Raw genomic sequence first — 23,881 nt, 5'->3', positions numbered from 1 at the left:
GCTCAAGGATTCAAGATCCCAGATCAGTTTATATGGCAGCTATACAAGCTTATGAACCTATTTGAGCCATACCTGCAAAATTTCTGCCAAATCGGACAATAATTGCGCCCTCTAGAGGCTCAAGATGTCAAGATCCAAGACCGGTTTATATGACAGCTATATCAAAACATGGACCGATTTGGCCCATTTACCCCAACCGACCTACACTTATAAAAAATATTTGTGCAAAATTTCAAGAGCCTAGCTTTACTCCTTCTAGAGTAAGCGCGCTTTCGGCAGACAGACGGACGGACAGATGGACGGACATGGTTAGATCGACTTAAAATGTCATGACGACCAAGAATATATACTTTATAGGGTCGTAGACGCAAGTTGTTACAAACAGAATGACGAATTTTGTATACCCCAATCCTATGGTGAAGGGTATAAAAATTCTTTCCGTTCCTAAATGGTACGTTCATGGACAAATTTAAGGACTTTAGACCAGTGTTGGGCAAATGTAGTAGTGTGAGCAATATTTCCAAGCCCATGGGCTTATGATCTTGTTTGCGTACACAAGAATGTGCAATAGTGTGTGTGCATTTGCCCGCAACTGCTTTCGTTCCATAAGCCTTTCAAACTTCTTCGTTAAGACATTGAATATATTTTGGACTCGCATATGAGGAATAAGTATTGGGGGCGCCCCGGTAGCCGAGTAGGAAGCGTGCTTGGATTACCAGTGCAGGGGTCATGAGTTCGATTCCCGCCAGAAGTCGTGGTCTGTCGCTACTGTAGTATCACAATGGACCTATGATTGTCTTAGTGAGTCTGTAAAGGACTGCCACTCTTACCTAACCTAACCTAACCATGGAATTCATTACTTTTTCATATATCAGAAAATCGTAATATGCGTTAATACACAACGTTGTCTATCACTTAAAAAGGACTCTCGAAAACAAAAAGTTCACCTTGGCTGTTTTTTAAGGGGCGATCGAGATGAAAAGAAAGAAAAAGATGATCATAGTATAGAGGGCGCCTATAATGCCCTTTAAGCCAGAGGTCAGCAGGGTTGTTATGGCGTTACGTAGTTTAGAAAAGATCGTGCTTTTTTGTATTGCAATTTGGGTTTATTGTTAATGTTCCAGAGCCGGATGTCAGGATGGATCCTGCCCAGTGCTGCCGTTTTTGGTAGGTCCCTACTAAAATTGGTAAGTTTTTATTCTCTTGGTAGGTTAGTAGGCTGATCTTAATTTTTGGTAGGGTTTTCCATTATATAAATCTAAGTTAATTTCTGAAAAAATCGCGGGGGATAAATCAAAATTAATTCCCTTCTTCTTATTTCTGTGTAATCGTTAAGAGTGCTGAATAAAACTATGGATGTAGAGGGTCCAAATTTTAGTAAAAAGGATGTACAATAAGTTCTTATATTGACTATAACAGGTGCAGGTATTAAGGGAGCTCTAAAAATTCGAAGATAGGAAATGCGGACTTTGTGCAATCTCTGCCTTCAATCGAAAAACAGGGCTTTGTGGTAGCTGCATACAAATATGGTGAGATCTGGTCTATACTCAGATCTTGAAGGATCCATGCAACTCACTGTAATGCCGAAAATAGGTAGTAATACGCATTTCTGGGCTCAAACACTTTTATCGGCTGATCGCTTTATCCAAAACTCGGCACTAACCCAACCATCGTTAGACAAAATTTCTATGACATTTTTTCTGCAACTAAATTTCAATGAAATTAAAAAAAAATCTATGAATTTTTTTTTAAAAGTTTCCATAAAATTTTTTTGCAAGAACTTTCCATTATGTTTTCTCTAAAAGATTTATTTAATTCATCTTTAAAATTAATAAAATCTCCTAAAGCAAAATTTCAATGTCAAATTTTGTGAACTTTTTTTTGGACAAAAAAAAATCACTGAAATTTTCTCAAAGGACCAAGTCTCAGTGAAATTTTCTCTAAAGAGAACATTTCTACAGACAACATTTCAGTGAAATTTTCTCTAAAAAAGAACACATCAAAATTTAAAAAAAAAAACTAAATTTCAAGCAATTTTTCAAAGTGCTGTAATGTGAATATCATTGGATTGACATCTTTTTTATGGGAGTTTTACATATGGATCAGGTTTCTGTTTTCACTCGATCCCCAATTGGAATTTTTTGAGTAAAAATCTTATAAGAAAAACGGTTTCGAATTTTGTGGTATATTCTTATTAAAAATGTATTAAATATATCTTACATCATGATGATTAGTTTTTAACTCCTTTGCGCAAAAATCGAATACCAAAATAATTTTTAAGAAGTATTGAAATTGTTAGTTTTTCAAACAATATTGGCAAGAAGTTTTGGTATGTCAAGCACAATTGTAATAGCTTTTTGTTTTAATAAATTATGATTTTTTTCACTTCTTCTTTCATTAGAACTCTTTAAAATTCTCATATATTTTTCCATATATCATTCAACTATTTTTGTGATTTTTAAGTTTTCTTTAAAATGATTTGATTGATGTTTGTAGCCACTGCTTATACTGAAGTATTGGAATAATATTCTTCCAATTCCACTTCTTTTGATTTAAAATTTCTCTACTGTAAATTTCAAAATGCTTGCTTTCAATTTAAATTAGCCTTTATTTTGAAAAATTCCTTAGTTTTCACTTTTAATTTCTCATAATTCACTTTGATCTTTTTGTTGAGTATTTTTCACACTTTACGCACTTTTACAGCACTTCACTTTGCTATTTTTAGAATTGGAAATCTTTTTTTCAATTTTCAATATTCTCTTCTATTAAAAGTGGAAGCACACAGCACAGACTTTTGTTGTAGGGTTTTATGTTATTCCCATATAGAACTTATATCCGGTGTTTAAGGAGAACCCGTTATGCACCATCCGAACGTTTATTTAATACTAAAACTCTAGAATTTCCCATGCGAGATACTAGCGGTAGCAACTGAGGTGGCAATGTCAGCAACAACAGCAGAGGCAGCAGCAGCACACATTGTGAGCGGCGTTAGTCCCCTCATACACACGTTACGCACACACGTGAAATACAACAAAACTTTACAACTTCCCCCGTTATAATGAAATTGGAAAGGCAAGAATTGTGAAGAAGAAGATGATGAGGAAGAAGTGTGGGTTGGCAAGGCATAGACCGACCGACCCCCCATAATATACGCACATACTCTCCTAAACTCTTTTGAGATTTTAAGCGAAGGGGTGGGAGAGTGAAAACAGAAAAAAAAACACTCACGGTGAGTTTACAGCACTACTCTATTATTGTCACTCACAGCTGTCTGTGTAAAAAGGTGGCCCAAAAAGGTGGTGGATTATAGGGAATAAGGGAAGAGCGAACACATTCATATCCCCTTTATGGAAATGTGGTACTCTTTTTTGGGATATTTTGAGAACGACCTCAAGAGAGCCACTACTTTTGAATATTCCCTTCTTGCTCTCATAATCAGGAATACTTTGTTGGGTTATGTATATTTTTTTCTGGATTCTTATTGGGATTTGAGTTGATTTTGTGCTTGGGTAAGGAGAGAGCAGAGAGTTGTTGTGTTGCAGTTTAAAACGTGTGGGAAGAATGCAAAAGAGAATATTTATTGCCAAAGTTTTGCGAGATAGGGCATTTTGCGAATATTGTTATTCTGATGAATGTTTTGAATGGGGAATTATAATTTTTTATAACCTTTTAAAGTAAATATTAACGAAGCTGTCAACTAACTACTCTCAACATGTAAGGTGAAAACGTGTTTAACACTGGAAGCAAAGGTTAAGAAATATAGAAATCATTGATTGATACTTGGTTTTTTGGTTTATTATTCAAATATAATCGGATCGAAGGACAGAGTACTAATGAAAATAACAAAATCTTGTATGAACAAACATTTTTGGTTTATATGGGAGTGACTACCAAAAGTACACACCAAGCGGCTGTCAAAGTCGTAATTTTTTTTTTTAAATCTAAAGCTCGATTTTGATTTTAGACTCATGGTTTCTTAGACAAAACTTCTTAAAATTGGCAGAATCTCATACAGAATCTCCTTTGTTTAAAATACCCCAAAGATCAATCTCGATTGATCAAAACCTTTGATAGCCAATTTCCTTTGTATCCTCCATTTGATAAATCTCAGTCAAAACCTAGACTAAAATGCAGTTCTTTCCGGAACTTTGGTTCTTTTCAATGCAAAAGTCCTACAGCCGCATTCATAAAAAATTTACGGAGGTTTGGGGGACCTTTCGACACTTGGGAGCAAATTTTTGTACAAAGTTCGAACTTTACTCTTAAATATCCTTCATTTAATATCCATATTGTCCCAATCGGTAAACATGTCCCTTTGGATAGGTTTTGGCTTCTCCACCTGAAGAAGTGGTTTATGCGTTCAGAATGCACATTTTGGAGATACGTCAATTAGAGTGGCAAAAGTGCTTCGACAATTGGTTCAAACGCATGCAAAAGTGTATAGATCTTAATGGGGAATATTTTGAAAAACAATTATTAAAGACAACCCTCTTAGCAATTTTGTGTTTTTGGGTTCCATAAGTTTTTGAGTTACCAAAATTTTAAAATTGGGGGGGGGGGGGGGGGGGGTCTGTAGACACCTTGGACCAAATTCTCATATCAGACTCGTACTCTACTTCCAATACGGTACCCCTATTGCACCAATCGATAAATATGCCATTTTTGGGATGTTTTTTTTTGGGGGAGGTGGGCGACCCTACGGCACTTGGTACAAAATTTTTATATCAAGTTGTACTTTACTCTTAAATACCTTTCATTTGATATCCATATTGTCGCAATCGGCAAATATGACCGAATGGGTGGATTTTTGGGTGGGGCGTCCCCCTGATTATTTTTCCCCAAAGTTGTATACCAATTTTGTATTTCTGGGTTACCATAAGGCGGCATACAAAATTTCGCTTAAATCGGTGCACCCATCTCCGAGATCTGGTGTTTTTGAAAATTGGGGTAAGGAGGAGGGACCACCTCGAAATATTCGTCTAAGACCCAACAAAGTATATATATTCTTGATCTAGACATGGCCGTCCACCCGTCTTTCAAAATCACGATAGCGGTCGAACGCGTAAAGCTTGAAATTTTGCACTTTACTTAATATCGATGTAGGTCGTTGGAGATTGCCCGATTTGGGTGAAATTTTGCGTATAGTGTTCTGTTATGACTTTTAACAACTTTTCAAAGTACAGTTCAAATCGGCCAAGAATCTATATAGCTCACACCTCCCGATTTGACTTCTTCAGTCCCTGGAAGGCTCAATTTTTATCCGATTTGGCTGTAATTGAGCATGTAGTGTTTTGTTATGACTGTCAACAACGGAACCAAGTACGGTCTAAATCGGTCAAGAATCTGAAATAGCTCCCATGTAAACCGATCTCCCGATTTCAGCAAATGGGGTAATAAATAGACCAGTTATGGGAAAAAGACCTCGAACAAGCAAGACCTAAAATCGGGAAATCGGTCTATATGGGGGCTATATTAAGATATAATCCTATCTATACCATACCTGGCGCGCATATTTGGGGATCTTAAGACCACTCTCTGTGCCAAATTTCATCGAAATCTGGAAATAAAAGTGGCTTTTGTGGGCCTGAGACCTTAAATAGGGAGATCTGTCTATATGGAGGCTATATTTCGATATAGACCGATTTGGACTATATTCGGCATGGATATTGGTGAGCACAACTCACTGTGCTCAACTTCAGCATAATCTGGTAATAAATGTGGCTTGTATAAGCATAAGACCTTAAATCGGAAGAGCGATATAAATGACAACTATATTCAAATATAGTTCGATCTAGAATATATTTGGTACGAATATCAAATACCCAATTAAACTCGCTTTGCCAAATTTCAGCAAAGCCGGGTTATAAATACGGCTTTTATGCGCCTAAGACCCCAAATCGGGATAACGCTCCATACACAGGTAGAAAAATGACGGTACTTTGCCAATACCGCCTGGTATTATTTTGTTCGTGTCATTGGCCAACAATTTTAATACGATTTGGTATCAACTCAATACCAGACAAAGAAGGCTATTAAGAATTGACGACGTAACATTTGTATTTTTGTCACTGTACTTAAAATATAAACGTCATTATAAAATAAAATGTTGTAAAACAATTTGAGTGCGTAAAAACCTGTTCAATTATTCGAAAGCGGTGAATATATAACGAATTCAAAGGACATTTTACATCAAAAACATGATAGTCTCTTGTGTGGAAAACGATACTGTGTTGGTATCTTTGGCTTTCCTTTTCCACACAACAACCACTATGGGACGCGTTTCGTCTTTGGTTAGAAGACTTTTCAACCGTATTAGGTGCGATGGCTTCAAGGGCGGTGGAATAATCAATAATGGTTTGGTACTAAAACTAATAACGGTCTGGTGCTAAAAACAATAACAGATTGGTATTAAAACCAATACCAGTTTGGTAATAAGACTACTACCAAACGGTACTAATCATTTTATGTTTCATCCATACCATCCGGTATTGTTTTTGTACCATACGGTTTGGCTTTACTATCAATACCATATGGTACTGAAATGACCACGTTTGGTATCAACTTTTCTCTGGGTGTATATATCTTGATTATGGAAAAAAAGCATCGGTGCAAGGTTTCAGCTCAATATTTTCAGTAGCATGATTTCAGCCACCGCTGGAGGCCACCGTAGCGCAAAAGTCCGCCTATGACGCTGAACGCCTGGGTTCGAATCCTGGCGAGACAATCAGAAAAAAAATTTCAACGGTGGTTTTCCCCTCCTAATGCTGACAACATCTGTGAGGTACTATGCCATATAAAACTTCTCTCCAAAGAGGTGTCGCACTGCGGCACGTCGTTCGGACTCGGCTGTAAAAAGGAGGCCCCTTATCATTGAGCTTAAACTTGAATTGGACTGCACTAACTGATATGTGAGAAGTTTGCCCCTGTTCCTTAGTGGAATGTTCATAGGCAAAATTTGCATTTGCAGCATGATTTCAGCAGATAGATGACCAGACGGAAGAATGAACCCCCATGCTTCGGAGGTGGTTATAAAAATGAAATAGATCCGGCATCTACAATATATAGCTAAACCATAACATGTATTTTAAACTTAAATTGTGCTAGAAAACTGTAGTTAGACCATATATATAAATAATACTAAAATTTAAGCTCGAAACTTATTTTACAAACCTGGTTAATAAATATCGTCTAATATGAATCATTATTTACCTGAAACGAAAAGAAAATATATTTCATTATTTATATGAACAGATATTCAATGTTAAATTATGTTTTGGGAGTATACCAAAAGTAGTTAAAATAGATTGAAAGGTCTTCCTTAAGTACATTTCAAATTGTACAATGCTAAATTTCCATGTCTCCAAAGAAATATTTCCGCAATATAATTAATTTTCTTTTTTCACTCCTACCCTTAAGCCTCAAAAGGCGAATAAAAGCAGAAAATTATGGCTATATAATTATTTGAATAATAGTCATATAATGCTCTTGTCAGTTGAAAGTAAAAAAAAGCTAAAGGAATGCGTGAGTAATGATCCCATATTCACATGCCAGACACCATGTCATAATCTTGGGGAAAACCAAATGAAAATGATCATAATGATGAAGATGAAAACAATGATTATTGTAAAGAGTCCAAAAAAAACCATCCAACGATGAAGAAGGTCCCTTCTGGTGCGTGTGTGTCTCGCATAAAAATGGTGAGAGGATGCTTTAACTGCTAAAATGCCACTACATAAACCATTCAGACAAATTGGCTGCCATCCAGTCTAGGCGTCTGGCTTCAATACAGACCAATAATAAAAAAAAATTGACAATAAAATTCTGTAAGAAAGGGGAAGTGCCAAACTTGGCATTTTTTGCTGAATCATGGACAAATAAAAAAATAAATAAAATAAAATAAAATACAAGTACTAGACAGAGAGTTTGAATATAAATGACAGACGATGTATTCTTACATTAGTGAATTAAAAAGGATTACATCTATATATATAGGAGTTGCGTGATTGACTGACTGATCATCGCCCAGCCCAAACGGTTAAAGCTAGAATCATACAATTTTGCTTGGTCTTGGGTCGTGGGCGCGAGATAAGGGTGGATTTGGTGATATTCGTATGTTTGGGTGCTAAAACGTACCAAAAAGTACGAAATGGCACATATTTGCCTAGGGTTAGAATTATGTTCTTAGGCTCAAATTAAAGACCGCCTCGAAAAAAATCGCACCGGAAGTAAGAGAGTTAGTACGTTGAGTACCGCAATTGGTACTTATTGGTACTTTCTTTGTAAATTGAACTATAGCTCTGAATTTTGGAACTTAGGTACACTTTGGCAGACTAAACTGGCTGATTATAAGAGTTTTTCGAAATTTGTACATTTAGGTACTTAAAAAAAGTACCAATGAAAGGATAGAGGTAGAATTTTCAAAATTAACTTAAAAGACATCTGCTGCAAAAGGATGAGGGTGAAAAAAAAAATAGAAAAATGGTACTGGTAACGGGTGAACACGTACGTTTAGTACCGCACTTTGTACCATTTGGTACATTCTTTACAGATGGAGCTAGAGGTCCGAAATTGGGCATGTAGGTACAACTAGCAAATATATAAGGGGTTACTAAAAGATCTATTCCAAATTCGTACATTGTGGTACCAAAATTGGTACCATTTGGTACATTTTTTACGGATGGAGCTAAAGTTTTAAAATTTGGCATGGAGGCACCACTAGGAAAAATATGATGGATGACTATGATCTTTTTTACAATTAGTACATTTTGGTAAGGATAGTGGCACTGTTTGGTACTTTCTGTGGAGATGGAGCTACAGGTCTGAAATGTGGCATGTAGGTAAACTTATAAATATATGATGAGCGATTAAATGGTATTTTCACAATTCGAACATTAGGTACCAAAATTGATACTGTCTTTACAGATGGAGCTAGAGGTCTGAAATTTGGCATGTAGGTACAACCAAAAAATATATGATTAGTACCTAAATGACGTATTGAAAATTCATACATTTTGGTACTATTTGGTACTCTCTTTATAGATGGAGCTAGAGGTCCGAAATATGGAATTTTGGTACAACTAAGATACAAGTTCGTACAAGATTAAGTTCGTACATTTTGGTACCAATATTGCATCATTTGTTACTTTCTGTGCAGATGGAGATAGAGGTCTGAAATTAGGGATGTAGGAACAACTAAGAAATATATGATTGGTGACTAAATGACCTATTAAAAATTCATACACTTTGATACCAAAATTTTTACTATTTGATGCCCTCTTTATAGATGGAGCTAGAGATCCCAAATTTGGGATGCGAGAACAATTAAGAAATAAATTATGGTTGACTATGGTTCAGAATTCGTACATTTTGGTATCAAAATTGATACCATTTGTTACTTTCTTTACATTTGTCATATATGTACAAGAATGAAAAATATGATGGGTGACTAAATGATCTTTTCAAAATTCGTACAGTTTGGTACCAAAAAGTGCAAAATAGTACAAAATAGTTTTTCTTAGCCTACATCGAACGGGGTCTGCTAAAATTAACAATTTGACAAACATTTTCGCAGTTTTGACAAAAATACGACATGAGTACAGATGAGTTTCTACCGGGTAAGTACCCAACGCTTGGGTATTTATTGGGTAAATACCCAATAAATACCCTTTTTTGGATATTTATTTGGGTATTTGTAATTTTGCAGATATCTTGGGTATAAAAAAAAATGTCCTAACAATATTTGATGATATCATATACTTTGTATATAAACCTGACCTTCTGATCTCATAAAATCGGATTTTAGTGATATATAGCCGCTATGTTGACCGATCTCCAGACTTAAAGTCTTGAGGCAATAAATTGGTAACTTTTCATCCAATTTCGATAAATTTTGGCACAGTGAGTTCTGGTAGACCCTTTCCATTTCTGTGAAGTGCGGTTCAGATCGGAGTATATTTGGATATAGCTGCCCTATAACCCGATTTCCCGATATAGCGTATTGGGGTCATAAAAGATCCATTTATTACCTGAATTCGATGAAATTTGGCACAGTGTGTTCTGCTAGACCCCTTTCCATTTCTTTGAAGTGCGGTTCAGATCGGAACATATTTAGATATAGCTGGCTTATAGATCGATCTCCCGATGTAGTGTAATGAGCCTATAAATTGGTAATTTTTCATCCTGTTTCGATGAAATTTGGCACAGCGAGTTCCGGTACCCCTCTAAACCTTTTTCTTGAATATCGTTCAGATCGGACCATATTTGGATATAGCTGCCATATAGATCGATCTCCCAATATAGTGTATTAAGCCCATAAAAGGACCATTTTTCATCTGATTTTGATGAAATTTTAAACAGTGGGTTTTGGCACCCTTCTAAACCTTTTTGCTGAATATCGTCCAGATTGGGCCATATAGGGAATCTACATAATATTCTATACAATACTGTATATCGGGAGATCGGTCTATATGGCAGCTATATCCAAATATGGTCCGATCTGGACGACAACAACAAATAGGTGTAGAGGTCTATCAAAGCACACTGTTTCCAATTTCATCCTAATCAGATGACAAATGCTCCTTTTATGGGCTCAATACTCTATATCGGGAGTTCGGTCTATATGGCAGCTATATCCAAATCTGGATCGATGTGGGCCAAATTGAAGAGAGATGTGCCCCTTGACATCTACCCCCAACACTACTCACTGTCCCAAATTTTGGCAAAATCTGACAATAAATGTATCTTTAATGGGCATAAGACCTTAAATCGAGAGATCGCTCTATATGGCAGCTATATCCAAATCTGAACCGATCTGTGCCAAATTGAAGTGGGATGTCGACTGGCCTAACACAACCCACTGTCCCAAATTTCAGCAAAATCGGATAATAAATGTGGCTTTTATGGGCCACATTTAAATTGGCGCATCGGTCTATATGGGGGCTATACCAAGATATAGTCCGATATAGCCCATCTTCGAACTTAAACTAATTATGGACAAAAAAGGAATTTATGCAAAGTTTCAGCTCAATATCTTTATTTTTAAAGAGTGTAGCGTGATTTCAACAGACAGACGAACGGACAGATGGACGGACAGACAGACGGACGGACATGGCCAAATCTGGAACGATCTGAGCCAAATTGAAGTGAGATGTCGACTGGCCTAACACAACTCACTGTCCCAAATTTCAGCAAAATCCGATAATAAATGTGGGCCTAAGACCCTAAATCGGCGGATAGGTCTATATGGGGTCTATACCAAGATATAGTCCGATATAGCCCATCTTCGAACTTAAGCTGCTTATGGACAAAAGAAGAATCTGAGCAAAAGTTCAGCTCAATATCTCTACTTTTAAAAACTGTAGCGTGATTTCACAGACAGACGGACGGACATGGCTAGATCGTCTAAGAGCTGATCGGGTCGGAAATGAATATTTCGATGTGTTGTAAACGGAATGACAAAATTAATATACCCCCATCCTTTGGTGGTGGGTATAAAAATTGAGTTTTTTATTTATTAAAAAATATCTAGAAATGTTACAATCAGATTTTGCCAAGATTGTTGTAAAGTTTTGAAATGGTTAACAATTTTGTTCGAATATCTCAATGTAACTTATAGTTGATTTAGGGCTCTTTTATTCGGAAATTAATTCTAATAGACATACTGCTCCCATGTTTACATTTGCAATATTCCTAATGTATATAAATGGATGTATGCTGTCTTGAGACATTTTGTTTATGTTATATAGACAGTTAAAGTAAATAAAATTAAATATTAAGATATGTTATTTCTTATATGGAAGAAGATATACAACATGTTAATATATAAGTATGTTCAAATATACATACGCTCTTGGCAAACATACATTGAAGTGAATGATGTGTAGATTTATATGCAAGAAAGTGATATAAATAAACAAAATTCGAAAAAAAGGTACTAATACTACTATATATTCATACATAGATACTCGTATGTGTAAGAAAATACATGTATAATTTTGCACGCACTTCCTTCTCAACCACCAGCTAATATAGACTTTGAGGGAAAAACGAGGGTTGTTTGAAAAGTAAACAAATATATGAATGGTAGTGATCCACTAAGTGTTAGACTAAGAACAACTTAAATTTGGTTGATTCATCGAAACTGTCAAAATCAACCTTTACCTCTTCAGTTATAGTCCAGAACATTATATGTACATCTCATTGACCATTGCAATTTCATTGAGCAGAATATTCCATATTTAGGCTGGCGCCCATTTTTGCCCTTTACTTTATTTGTACACCTCGTTGCGTCACTGCAATTTCTTTGGCCACCATATCCCATATTTTGGCCTGAGCCCTATGTCAAGTCAAACAAGAAAAATGACATTGCCATTTCAGCAGCAGAACACTTTTTGCTTCTTCTTTTTCTTCATCTTCAAAAAATACATTCCTCTGCAAGCAGACCCTTGGTACCAGCCATCTACTTTCCTTCTCCTCACTTTAGTTGCCAACAAATTTGCCGCAAAATTCCTTTTGTCATTGCGTGTGGCGGTGTGAGCGTGCAACCGTTGTCTAACTTGAAGCAGAAAAGGCACAAAAAAATATGACAAAACTTGGTCCTTCTTTTGTTTAAGGTTGTGTTTGCTACACAAAAACCGTATAACAAGAAACAAAAGAAACTTAAAAATTTCTTATTTATCTACAGAATTCAAAATGCAGCGAAGAGACTTTAGATATGAGGAACGAGAGAGAGAGCGTGTAAGACATTCGGATGAGTAACATACATGCATGATTCATGGGAAATATCCATGTTTTTGGCGTCTAAAAGTATGCTACAATTTGTTGAATGTTATGGTAAAGTAATCAATTAATGAATCATGAATCATGCATTACTGGCAGGAAAAGTTTGTTTTGGCTTTACTCTGGGAAAGAAAAGGACAAAATAAGTTTTCCCAGAACAAAAACCAAAAAAAGGGAAATTGTTTTGCTATATATATATCATTGGCCCTAATGTAGGCAATTTATTTTGCAGTAGCCAAAAAAGCGTCTACCTTGAAGGTATGCCAGAATGAAAGTGAAATTAATTACTTAATATCAAATTAAATTTTCATTTGGGACAGAAATAAGTTTTGGTACTTGCGTAAAAAGAATCTTCAACAAAGAAGACAAATTAATCTTTTACATAGTTAAATATTTTGAGGGAGCCTAAATGTAGGCAATCACTTTTTTATTAATGATGTTTTTAGGTGAATGATTGTGATATGAGTTGTCACAGTGAAAGCTAAAACAACACAGCGAAAATTATTGTTTGTAAAGAGGCAAGGGTGGTAATTGAATTAAAAGCTTTAGGTCAAATTTTCTTAGTGAGATGAAACAATGAAATTTACTTTTTATGAGCAAGAAAAAAAGAAAAATTGTATTTTTCACATTTTTTTGCTATGTAACTCGCATAACTTATAAATGAAAAATCGGATTTTGGCAAAGGTTGGGGCAAAAGTATAGCAAATTTTGTCAGTTACTCAAATCAGTAAAAAAAAATTGAAAATCGGCTAAGTTATGCCTTCACAAAATGCCTTCGTGGAGACTTCTAAACATATTCCGCACTTTCTAGCAAATAAAAAATATTGAAAATCGGGCCATAAATGCTTTTTGCCCGAAGAAAATTTTGTAGGGTTGAGTTGACCTACTTTGAAGGCCAGCTAGTGGGACCCTGGGCCTTCTAGGGACCAGCGGTGGTTCTTCCCTTACCAATGCTGGTGAAATTTGTTTAAACTCCTCTACTACTAATCGACTCGGCATAAAAAAAGTGGCCCTATATCATTGAGCTAAAACCGAAATAGGTCTGCAATAATTGATATGAGAGAAGTTTGCTCCATTTCATTTGCATGTGAAAGGAAAATCGGTGGAGATCCTCCTCAATGAAAATCTCTCAAAGTCAAGATGTTCACGTTGGAGGTAAACTTCGATCCCGAGGAGCTTAAGGAACGTGAAGACCGACACTGATCCAATCCTTAGACCAGTACCTGGTTCCTTGGGTCCTTAGAGTATGGATAAACCATATGCTAGGGAACAGGTGGATAAATTTTGGGTCTCATGGCATAAAGATAAGGGAGAATGTGGGAAAGGGCACGTCACAAGTGGAGGGCATTTTAACGACACTGCATTGAACCCAATGTTATAATATTTCTAAAGGGTAGGGCTTTGCCGAGAAGCCGTAAGCGCCTTGGAGATGACATATGACTGGGCTAGAACTAGATAACGGAATGTTAACTTAGTCATAACTAAAATCTGCCTGTTCACGTAGAAGACAAGGTGAGCCAATTTGACGTAGAAGACAAGGTAAGCCAATAAGCTCCACCCTGCTTAATTCGATTTCCAATGATGTGTTAATTTTTTTTTTAAGACGAGCCTAATGTCCGAAATTTTATACAATGGAAAAATGAAAACCACAGGAGGTACACCACACCAATCATGATTTTACGTGTTTCGACCTCTCGTTAGAAGGGGGGTCATCACAAGAAATCTTTAGCTTCAAAGGTCCTACATTGGTAGGTTGTATTTATCTCGAAGAAATAGCGAAAGAACCGCTATGATATGCATGTAACACACTAACTAATCCCGACACTTTGTCATACTGGCTGTGTCACTTTTCCAATGCATTTGTGTCCATCCTATTGCAGCGCGGATTTCTTTCCCATACCCTACACGTTTTTTCCAACAACAAGATCTGAGAGGGATCTTGAATAGGAAACTGAATTAAACGTATCGTAATTCAGGAGCGTAGCGTACATTTGAACCCCATATTGTCACGATCGGCCCACTTTTAATTTTAACGGTACTTTTGGGGCGGTTTTTGACCTCCCTAGGTACTTGGATCCAATTTTAAATGTCATATTCACACTCTACTCCCAAATACCTTTCATTTGAGTCCCATATTGTCCTGATCGGTTCATTTTTGATTTTGGGCACTACTTTTGGGGCGACGCCCTAGGTACTTGAATCCATTTTTTGACACCATGATCGTGTTTTATTCCCGAAAACCTTTCATTTGAGTCCCATATTGTCCCAATCGGTCCACTTTGATTTTTTACAGTAGTTTTGGGGCGGTCTGGACTTGGAACGGCTTCCTAGATCTTGGATCCAATTTTTAATACAATATAATATTCATACTCTATTCCCGAATACCTTTCATTTGAGTCCCATATGGTCCCGAACGGTTCAGTTTTTATTTTGGGCGGTACTCTTTGGACAACGTCTATGTACTTGGATCCAATTTTGACCCATATTCGTATTAAACTCCCGAAAACCTTTCATTTGAGTCCCATATTGGCCCGATTGGTCCACTTTGATTTTTGACAGTAGTTTTGGGGCGGTTTGGGCTTGGGACGGCTTCCTAGGTACATGGACCCAAATTTCAATATCATATTCATACTCTACTCCCAAATACCTTTCATTTGAGTCCCAAATTGTCCTGATCGGTCCATTTTTGATTTTGGGTACTACTTTTATGCGGTTTTGGGCCTGGGGCAGCCTCCTAGGTACTTGGATTCGTTTTTTTTAATAACATATTCGTATTTAACTCGCAAATACTTTTCATTTAATACCCATATTGTCCCAATCGCTAAATATGTCCTGCTGAGGGATTTGGGGGGTGGGGAGGATCCTCAGACATCGAGGATTACATTTGTATGTCAGATTTCTACTCTACTTTAATATAACTTTCATTTGATACCCATATTGCCCAAAGCGGTAAATATGTCCTGCTGGGGGTTTTGCGGGGTGGGGAGGCCCCTCAGTCATCAAGGATTACATTTGTATGTCAGATATGTACTCTACTTTTATATACCTTTCATTTGATACCCATATTGTCCAAAGCGGTAAGTGTCCTGTTGGGTAATGTTTTTGGGGATGGGGGACCCCCCGACACTTAGTGTGCCATTTTAATGCCAAGTTCATACTCTACTCTTAAATACCATTCATTGGATACCCATATTGTCCCAATCAGTAAACATGTCCGTTCGGGTGGGTTTGGGATGGGGCGTCCCCCCAAAATTTTATACCAATTTTGTGTACCATAAGGGAGACCGAATCAAATTTTTTTATAAAAAATTTTATTTCTATAGAAAATATTGGAAAAATTTTCAAAATTTTTTCAATTTTTTCAAAATCTTCATGATTTCTTATTTTTAGAACATTTTCAACTTTTTAGTTCGCTGCTTGTACGCCTCCTCCTTGTTATTGGCCTGATTTGATTTTCCAATTTCATATTTAATTGCAAACATAAAACATGGCAATTAATTTTCCCAAAAAGCTTTTTCCATTTAATTTCATTATTTCAAATTTCTCATTTAACTACAATTGAAATTAATGTTTAGTTTTTAGTTTAGAACAAACAATGCTTTTCTTTTTCATTGCCATGCCTCCATCCCTTCACCACCCTCTTTCTCTCTCTTTCTCAATGCAAAATAGAATCAAGACTTTGAACATTTCTGTGTCGAATTTCTGTTTAGATAATTAGGCGCCCGCACAGCAATGACTCTTCTATGCGGTAGCTCATGTAAACTAAGTTTGTTTGTCCGTCTGTCAGTCAGTGAATTTTGTCCATGAGTTTGCCATGTTTATGTCTCAATATTCATTCATTCAGACACATTTGTAGCGTAATGACGGATGCACGCTTCATTAACATTTTGTTGAAATAATTTAATGATGCTATTTTTTCCAATTTCAGTTTTATTTCGTTTAGTTGTGGTTTTGAGCTTGATGTCGTTTTCTTACAAAGTCTTAGGAAAAGCAACGCATGCTATGTTGATGATAAAGTCTCATGAAGACTAATGAGATTTTAGGAAGGAAAATGTTGCTCGCAAATGTAAAGACATAAATTCTAGATGAAATGAAGAGCGACAAAATCATTTGATTTGATATGTGGAAACTAGAGTCAAATGATATGAGTCGACTACCTTCAAAATATTTGCGTGAGTTCGTTTTGTTTGCATCAAAAACCTTCCAATCCAGAAAACCCTAACAATAAGAAGAGTAAAACACAGGTATATGACTCTTAAGTTAGAAAGACTTGGAGGAGATGTTTCTATCAACATGTTTTCTAATCAGACAGTGACTTTTACAATTGTCAGCCAACTACATGCAGAACTCTTTTAAATGGATAGTGCTGAGGGCCCTAGGTGGTTCGGGCGCCTCTTGGCTGGCCCCTAAAGTTGTTGACCTCATCATTTCGAAAAATTGTTCGGGCTGTCTTTTTTAGTACACCGAGCTCCCCCATCCAGAACGCAAATTAAGCTCAATAGGCTGCAAACTAGGTTAGGTTAGGTTAGATTGAAAAGAGGGTGGGTAATTAATCCGCCTCATGGCTCTATGGACATACACCTTCGCCAGTAATGGACTTGATGTGCGCTCTAAACGGCTAAAAGTTACCTCCAAATAAAAAAAATCTAAGTCAGCAATTTTGTGCTACTTACAAAATCCTTAATTGTTTCCTCTACCACGCCCCTAAATTCGTTCATGTGTGGTATTTTGTCCCCACCTAAATGCGGGTATTTGTTAGCCGCAAAAGCCGGGCAATGACCTAGGAAATGGTCCAACGTGCCGCACCGATTTTATATAAGAGAGCTCGTAGTCCCGTTACGATACCGAAAGCTATTCATACTGACTTCCTTTCCATAACAGACTCGTCTTCTCACGATCTGGATCTCCCCATAGGAATTTTGTCTTCCTACCGACTGTTTCGCTATTCCACATAGTTGCATGCGCACTAGTCTCCGGGCCTGATTGCCCGGATCTCCGCCGGCAGGACCGTATTATGGTCAGACAGTCTAAAACAAATCTCAGTCCCTGAGTTCTCAATGTAGACCCCCAGGCCCAATCTGTCCTCTAGCTTTGATCCATCCGTGTAACTTGATCTCCAGATGGCATTACTAGGGCCCCGTTAATCCAAAACTATGCCGCTGGCAGCAGTGCCTCGTACTCGACCTCAAGGCTCATCTCATCCGATCCGGTATCCGATCAGAAACCTTTTCTCTTCCTTCCAGGTTTCCTATCGTCGCCTCGATTATACCGCCATGTTATGAGCTGCTCCCATCCTCAGTCCATTCTCCCATCGCCTTAAGTCTCATAGTCGCAGTGGCTGCATCAAAATTAAACGGTATGCCAATGGGTCGGATATCTAGAATATTCTCCAGTGCCCTAGTGTGCGCAGTCCTCATCGCTCCGCCTTCGCCAGGACAACATGTTCTCTGAACCCATTATATGGTCCTTTTGTTGCACTTTTTCTCCATAGCAATCCACCAAACCACTGAGGCTTAAGTAAGAATTGGTATAATCAAGCTTCTGATTCAGGCCCAATTCAAGCCTACGGCCCATCTATATTGTGCCTTACATCTGTGAGCCTTCTCAGTACGCTCCTGAATGTGACACTTCCAATTCAGTTTCCTGCCCAAGATCACAACTAAGTATTTTACCTTGTCAGATAACCAAATCGTCTTATTGAGGAAATGTGGTGCGTTAAATTGGCCCACCTTCGTCTTCCTCGTAAACAGGCATATTTCAATCTTCTCTGGGTTAACATTGAGACCTCTGGGTCTAGCCCAGTCATATGCCATATGCAAGACCCTTTCGACCCTTCTGCATAGCTCGTTCGGATCCTTACCCCTTAGAAGTATTATAACATCGTTTGCGTAGCAGACGGGATCAAATCCCTCCTCAGTTAGCATCCGTAATAGGCCGTGGCAATAAAATGCCCCCCTGTGGCGTGCCTTGTGCCACTTTCTCCCTTATATTTATGTCATGCGATCCACAATTTATCCACCTGTTCCTTAGCATATGATTTATCCAGTCTCATCTTGCCTCACCAGCCGTTGCAGCTCCGACGTGGGTAGCGGTGTCGGAGAGTCGAAAGGCATATAAAGTTATGCCAGATATGCTTCACCGTTTCCCTGTCTCACCACTGTAGCATCCGATGTTGACAACCCTGAGGAAAATATATAATTAATTTTTTATGATAAATAACGCAGGTCCTCGGCCGAGTACCGGTGTTAGCATAGAATAATTGGTAGTTCATATGGTTCAGTCCAGAAACTTTGTTCCGGGTCGTCCATGGCTCCTGAATTAAGGCAATATGAATCTTGCCCTTGCTGATTTTCTCCATCAGAGCGTGTGTAGCAGTCTCGCCCCGGTGGAGGTTTTGTGTCGATCGGTATAGTTATCAATGGGTCTATCTCTTTTTCTTTTGGGTGTAACAAGCAAATGCACTATGTTATGATCCCCTATACCACAGAAGTGGTGTTGTGTATAACAAGTAAGAGCGTGCTAAGTTCGGCCGGGTCGAATCTTATATACCCTCCAGCATGGATCGCATTTGTCGAGTTCTTTACGCGGTATTTCTTTTTAGGCAAACAAAGAATAATGAATAAGAACTGTAATGCTATTGGAGCTATATCAGGTTATATTGGGTTGCCCAAAAAGTAATTGCGGAGTTTTTAAAAGAAAGTAAATGCATTTTTAATAAAACTTAGAATGAACTTTAATCAAATATACCTTTTTTACACTTTTTTTCCAAAGCAAACTAAAAGTAACAGCTGATAACTGACAGAAGAAAGAATGCAATTACAGAGTCACAAGCTGTGAAAAAATTTGTCAACGCCGATTAGATGAAAAATCCGCAATTACTTTTTGGGCAACCCAATAGTTTGATACGGACCATAAATGAATAAATTGGGAGATCGGTTTATATGGGAGCTGTATGAAGCTATAGATCACTTCAGATCATATTTCACATCTATGTTGAAGATCATGGGAGAAGCCGTTGTACAAAATTTCAACCAAATTGGACAATAACTGTGCCCTCTAGAGGCTCAAGAAGTCAAGATCCCAGATAGGTTTATATGGCAGCTATATCAGGTTATGTACCGATTTGAATCATACTTTGCACAGTTATTGGAAGTCATACCAAAACTCCTCGTGCAGAAATACATCCAAATCGGATAAGAATTGCGCCCTCTAGTGGCTAAAGAAGCCAAGACCCAAGATCGGTTTATATGGTAGCTATATCAAAACATGGACCGATTTGGCCCATTTACAATCCCAACCGACCTACACTAATAGTATTTGTGCAAAATTTCAAGCGGCTAGCTTTACTCCTTCGAAAGTTAGCGTGCATTCGACAGCGTGCATATACACTTTATGGGGTCTTAGACGCATATTTCGAGGTGTTATATACAGAATGACGAAATTAGCACTCTCCTCCCCCTATGATGGAAGGTATAATAAAGATGTTGATTAAGATACATACATGACGTATTAGAGACCGCGATCCGCCATGCCTTAAAACCGAAATTCAAAAAAATTTTCTCCAAAGAAAAAATTTCCTCCTAAGACATTTTCTCAAAAAATGTATATAAAAATTTCTTTAAAGAGAAATTTTCAATGAAACTTTCTGTAAAGACAAGAAATCCATGAATTATTCCCGAAAGGCAAAATTTCTATGAAAATTTTTCCAAAGACTCTAAGGACAAAATTTTTAAAAAAATTTTCTCTAAAGACAAAATTTCTATAAATTTTTCTCTAAAGACAAAATTTCTATGAATTTTTCTCTAAAGACAAAATTTCTATGAATTTTTCTCTAAAGACAAAATTTCTATGAATTTTTCTCTAAAGACAAAATTTCCATGAAATGTTCTCTAAAGACTCTAAAGACAAAACTTCTGCAAATTTTTCTCTAAAGAACAAAATTTCTATTAAGTTTCCTCTACAGATAAAATTTTTATATAAAATGTTATCTAAAGGCAAAATTGTCTGTTTGCGCTCTTATATTTGGATTGGAAAGTAAGGTTTTCTTCTTTCTTACTGCGCTATGGAGAGTTAGAGGACTTGTTGAGCCCTGTTTCAAAACAAAAGCCTACTCTACACAGTACTCAATAGTCGATGGGTATGTAGAGCACATTGATAAATTTGACAAAGTGTCAGAAAAAGCGATCCATTATGCCAGTCAAAAGTGTTTCGAAAACAGTACACACTTGCCTAACTTTTATCAGATCTTTGCTATTGTCATTCTTGGAATTAAAAGCATTGATCATATGATCTTGGGCTGGAACATGGTCGAAAAATCACGAATAAATAGAATTTCCAAAAAAATTTTCTGATGAAAAAATTTCACAGTTACTTTCAGCAAATGCAAAATTTCTATGACATATTCTCAAAATATAAAAAATTCCAAAAAAAATAAATAAAATTTCCAAAAAATTTTGCTGATGACAAAATTTCAAAGTAACTTTCAGCAAATGCCAAATTTCTATTACATTTTCTCAAAATATAAAACAAAGACAACATTTCCAACAGATTTTCTTTATAGAAAAATTTTTAAAATATTTTTTCCCAGTGTAAAAATTTCCAAAAAAGTTTTCTTAAAAACCAAAAATTTAAGAAATTTTCTAAAAAAATTTTTCCTATGAAAAAATTTCTCCTTCTCATACCGATTTATCCTTTAAACTTTGCCTATATAATGATAACAAATGATTTAATTAAATTGCTGGCAATTATATCATCAAACATCAGTGGGTGTTAAAAAAAGTTGTATGAGAATTTCATTAAAAATTAGATTTAATTTCTAACTAAAAAAAAAAGAGAAGATAACAAAAGCACTTGCTTTCATGAGATTCTTTTCACTTGACTTGACTCTTGTTTTGTTATCAATTAAATAGACGCCTCCGTGATGGGTGTCTTTTGTTCAATCGCACTTTGGCAGTGGTAATCAATCATGGAAATGCATTCATCACTACAGCAGCTGCGCTAGTGTGGGGCACAAAACGCACGCACAATGGCCAAAGCCACATAGTGGGGACCAAAGAGCATCTCTGCAGTAGTCACATTATGGGGCAGCTAGTCTACAACCAATGTTTCATGGTGTTCAAGAAAGGGGAAGTAGAGAAACTGCCAATGTTAGCAATGCCAGTGGCGATGATGATGTTGGGTATGGGGCTGGGATTGTGGTGGCTGGTGGGGGGAAAGGGTCATAAATAACAATAATCATTCAACACTTGATGAGAAGTGCATTCAGACGTTCGTCCATTCATACGTTCGTTGATGCCACATATTGAAGTTGTTTTTTTTTTCTTGTTTAGATTGATTGTTAATTAAAACACAACCTAGCCCCAAAACCAACCAAAAAGTGGGGCAACATAGCAATCATCGAGTGGCCAGCGGCTCGAGTTAGATATGAATTAATAGTGCGTAGGTTGATTGTTTGATAAGTTTTGCTGTATGTATGGGAGAAGATGGGTAAAAAGGGTTCATCAGTTACTAGAATGATGAGGTTTAGAAAAGATTGCTGAAGATCACTATAGGTGATATTGATCAGGATCAGGGAAATTGGAAAAATTCAGGATTCCTCATAAAAGGTACATAGGTTAGGGGCTATTCCCTTAATGGGATGCTCATGGACAAATTTACATTTGCATTCATTTTGGTAGCGCAGAGGTAAGCATGTCCACCTATGAAGCTGAACGCCTGGGTTCGAATCCTGGTGAGACCATCAGAAAAAATGGTGGTTTTTCCCTCCTAACGCTAGCAACATTTGTGAGGTACTATGACATATAAAATTTCTCTTCAAAGAGGTGTTGCACTGCGACACGCCGTTCGGAATCGGCAATAAAGAGGAGGCCCCTTATCATTGAGCTTAAATTTGAATCGGTCTGCACTCATTGATATGTGAGAAGTTTGTCCCTGTTCCTTAGTGAAATAGTCATGGGCAAAAATTTGCATTTGCAAACAATTTGTAAAGTGTTCAAAGTGCTTAAAGGAATTGATTGCATAGGGTAATACAACATTGGGGTGATAGAGAAAATAAATAATTGGAAAGTTAAAAAAGTAGGTATGCTTAAAAACAACTTTTTTCTTAAATTTTTAGTTATTCATCTCTATTTGTTCATTCACCGCAATGTTGTATTACCCTATATCTCAATGAAGCTGTCAATTTCAATATGGGAAGGTTTTCGATCATTGTGCCTAAAGCTCTGTGGAAAATTAAAACGAAATGTGCATCCGTTTTTGTTCATTAGAGCTAACACACTCACACACATTTCAGTTGGTTTTATTAAACAGAGAATTTTTTAATATTTTTTTCAATTCTCTCAACTTTTTTGTTGTTCTACATTCGCAATTATCTTTAAGCCCTTTTCTGATTTTTAATTAAATCCTTTTTTCATTAGTTTGGTTATAAAAACAAAAAAATACCGTGGGGGAAATAAGGGAATGACTCTTTTATGATGTGCACTTCATAAAATGCAATTTTGGAATTTCAACAAGCATAATGGCTTGCTTTTCAGGCCACCATTCCTTGTCTGCCTTGCCATGTCTCTCATTTCTCGTCGTTTTACTTATAATTGCTCCATTTCTATATTTAGAGAAGAAAATGCTCCAACAGATTCTATAGAAACGAGCATATCATTAAAAGCAGCCAAGTGTTGAACCACAAACTAAAAAAAAATATATAAAATAAAAGCACATAGACTTTTTATATACCCTACATCTCATTAGGAGAAAGACTTTCAACAAGCAAAAGTGAGAATCTGCACTGTATAAGGGCCCAAGGTAACTTAGAAGTTTGGGAGTTAAGACTTCTTGTGTGAAGGCGGTGTATTGGCTTCATGGCATCTATGTCAGATATTAAGCCTAGTTCAAACAAATTCATAAAAACGCTATAAATCATACAAATTTAACACTTTAGGAAACTTTAAAATTTTTCAAAACTGTTATATTCTAACGGAAACCCCGTTTCAGTTTGAAAATCTTTAGTTTAATCAAACATAATTTAGTATTTGTAACATAATCAAACATAATTTACTATAAAAATTTACATTTTACAGTTATACTTATTTTACTGTTATACTAGGTTAGA

At 36.7% G+C, this 23,881-nt stretch overlaps 1 protein-coding gene across 9 annotated transcripts in view; it reads right to left on the bottom strand.

Annotated features, from left to right (window-relative positions):
- The window catches only part of LOC106091359 (uncharacterized protein CG43867), an 878,705-nt gene that overhangs the window by 138,756 nt on the left and 716,068 nt on the right, over nt 1-23,881 (bottom strand). The window contains exon 1 of one of the 9 annotated variants that reach the window (XM_059367848.1): nt 2,221-2,252. The exons of the other annotated variants lie outside the window; for them this stretch is intronic. The gene's annotated coding sequence lies outside the window, so the exon portion shown is untranslated. Of the gene's footprint in view, nt 1-2,220; nt 2,253-23,881 lie in introns of those variants that run through there. 9 annotated transcript variants of the gene reach the window in all.

Source organism: Stomoxys calcitrans, chromosome 4, assembly GCF_963082655.1.
Source record: "Stomoxys calcitrans chromosome 4, idStoCalc2.1, whole genome shotgun sequence".
Classification (NCBI taxonomy): Eukaryota; Metazoa; Arthropoda; class Insecta; order Diptera; family Muscidae; genus Stomoxys; species Stomoxys calcitrans.
Note: the sequence above shows the minus strand (reverse complement) of the source record. Positions and strands in the feature narration are given on the sequence as shown.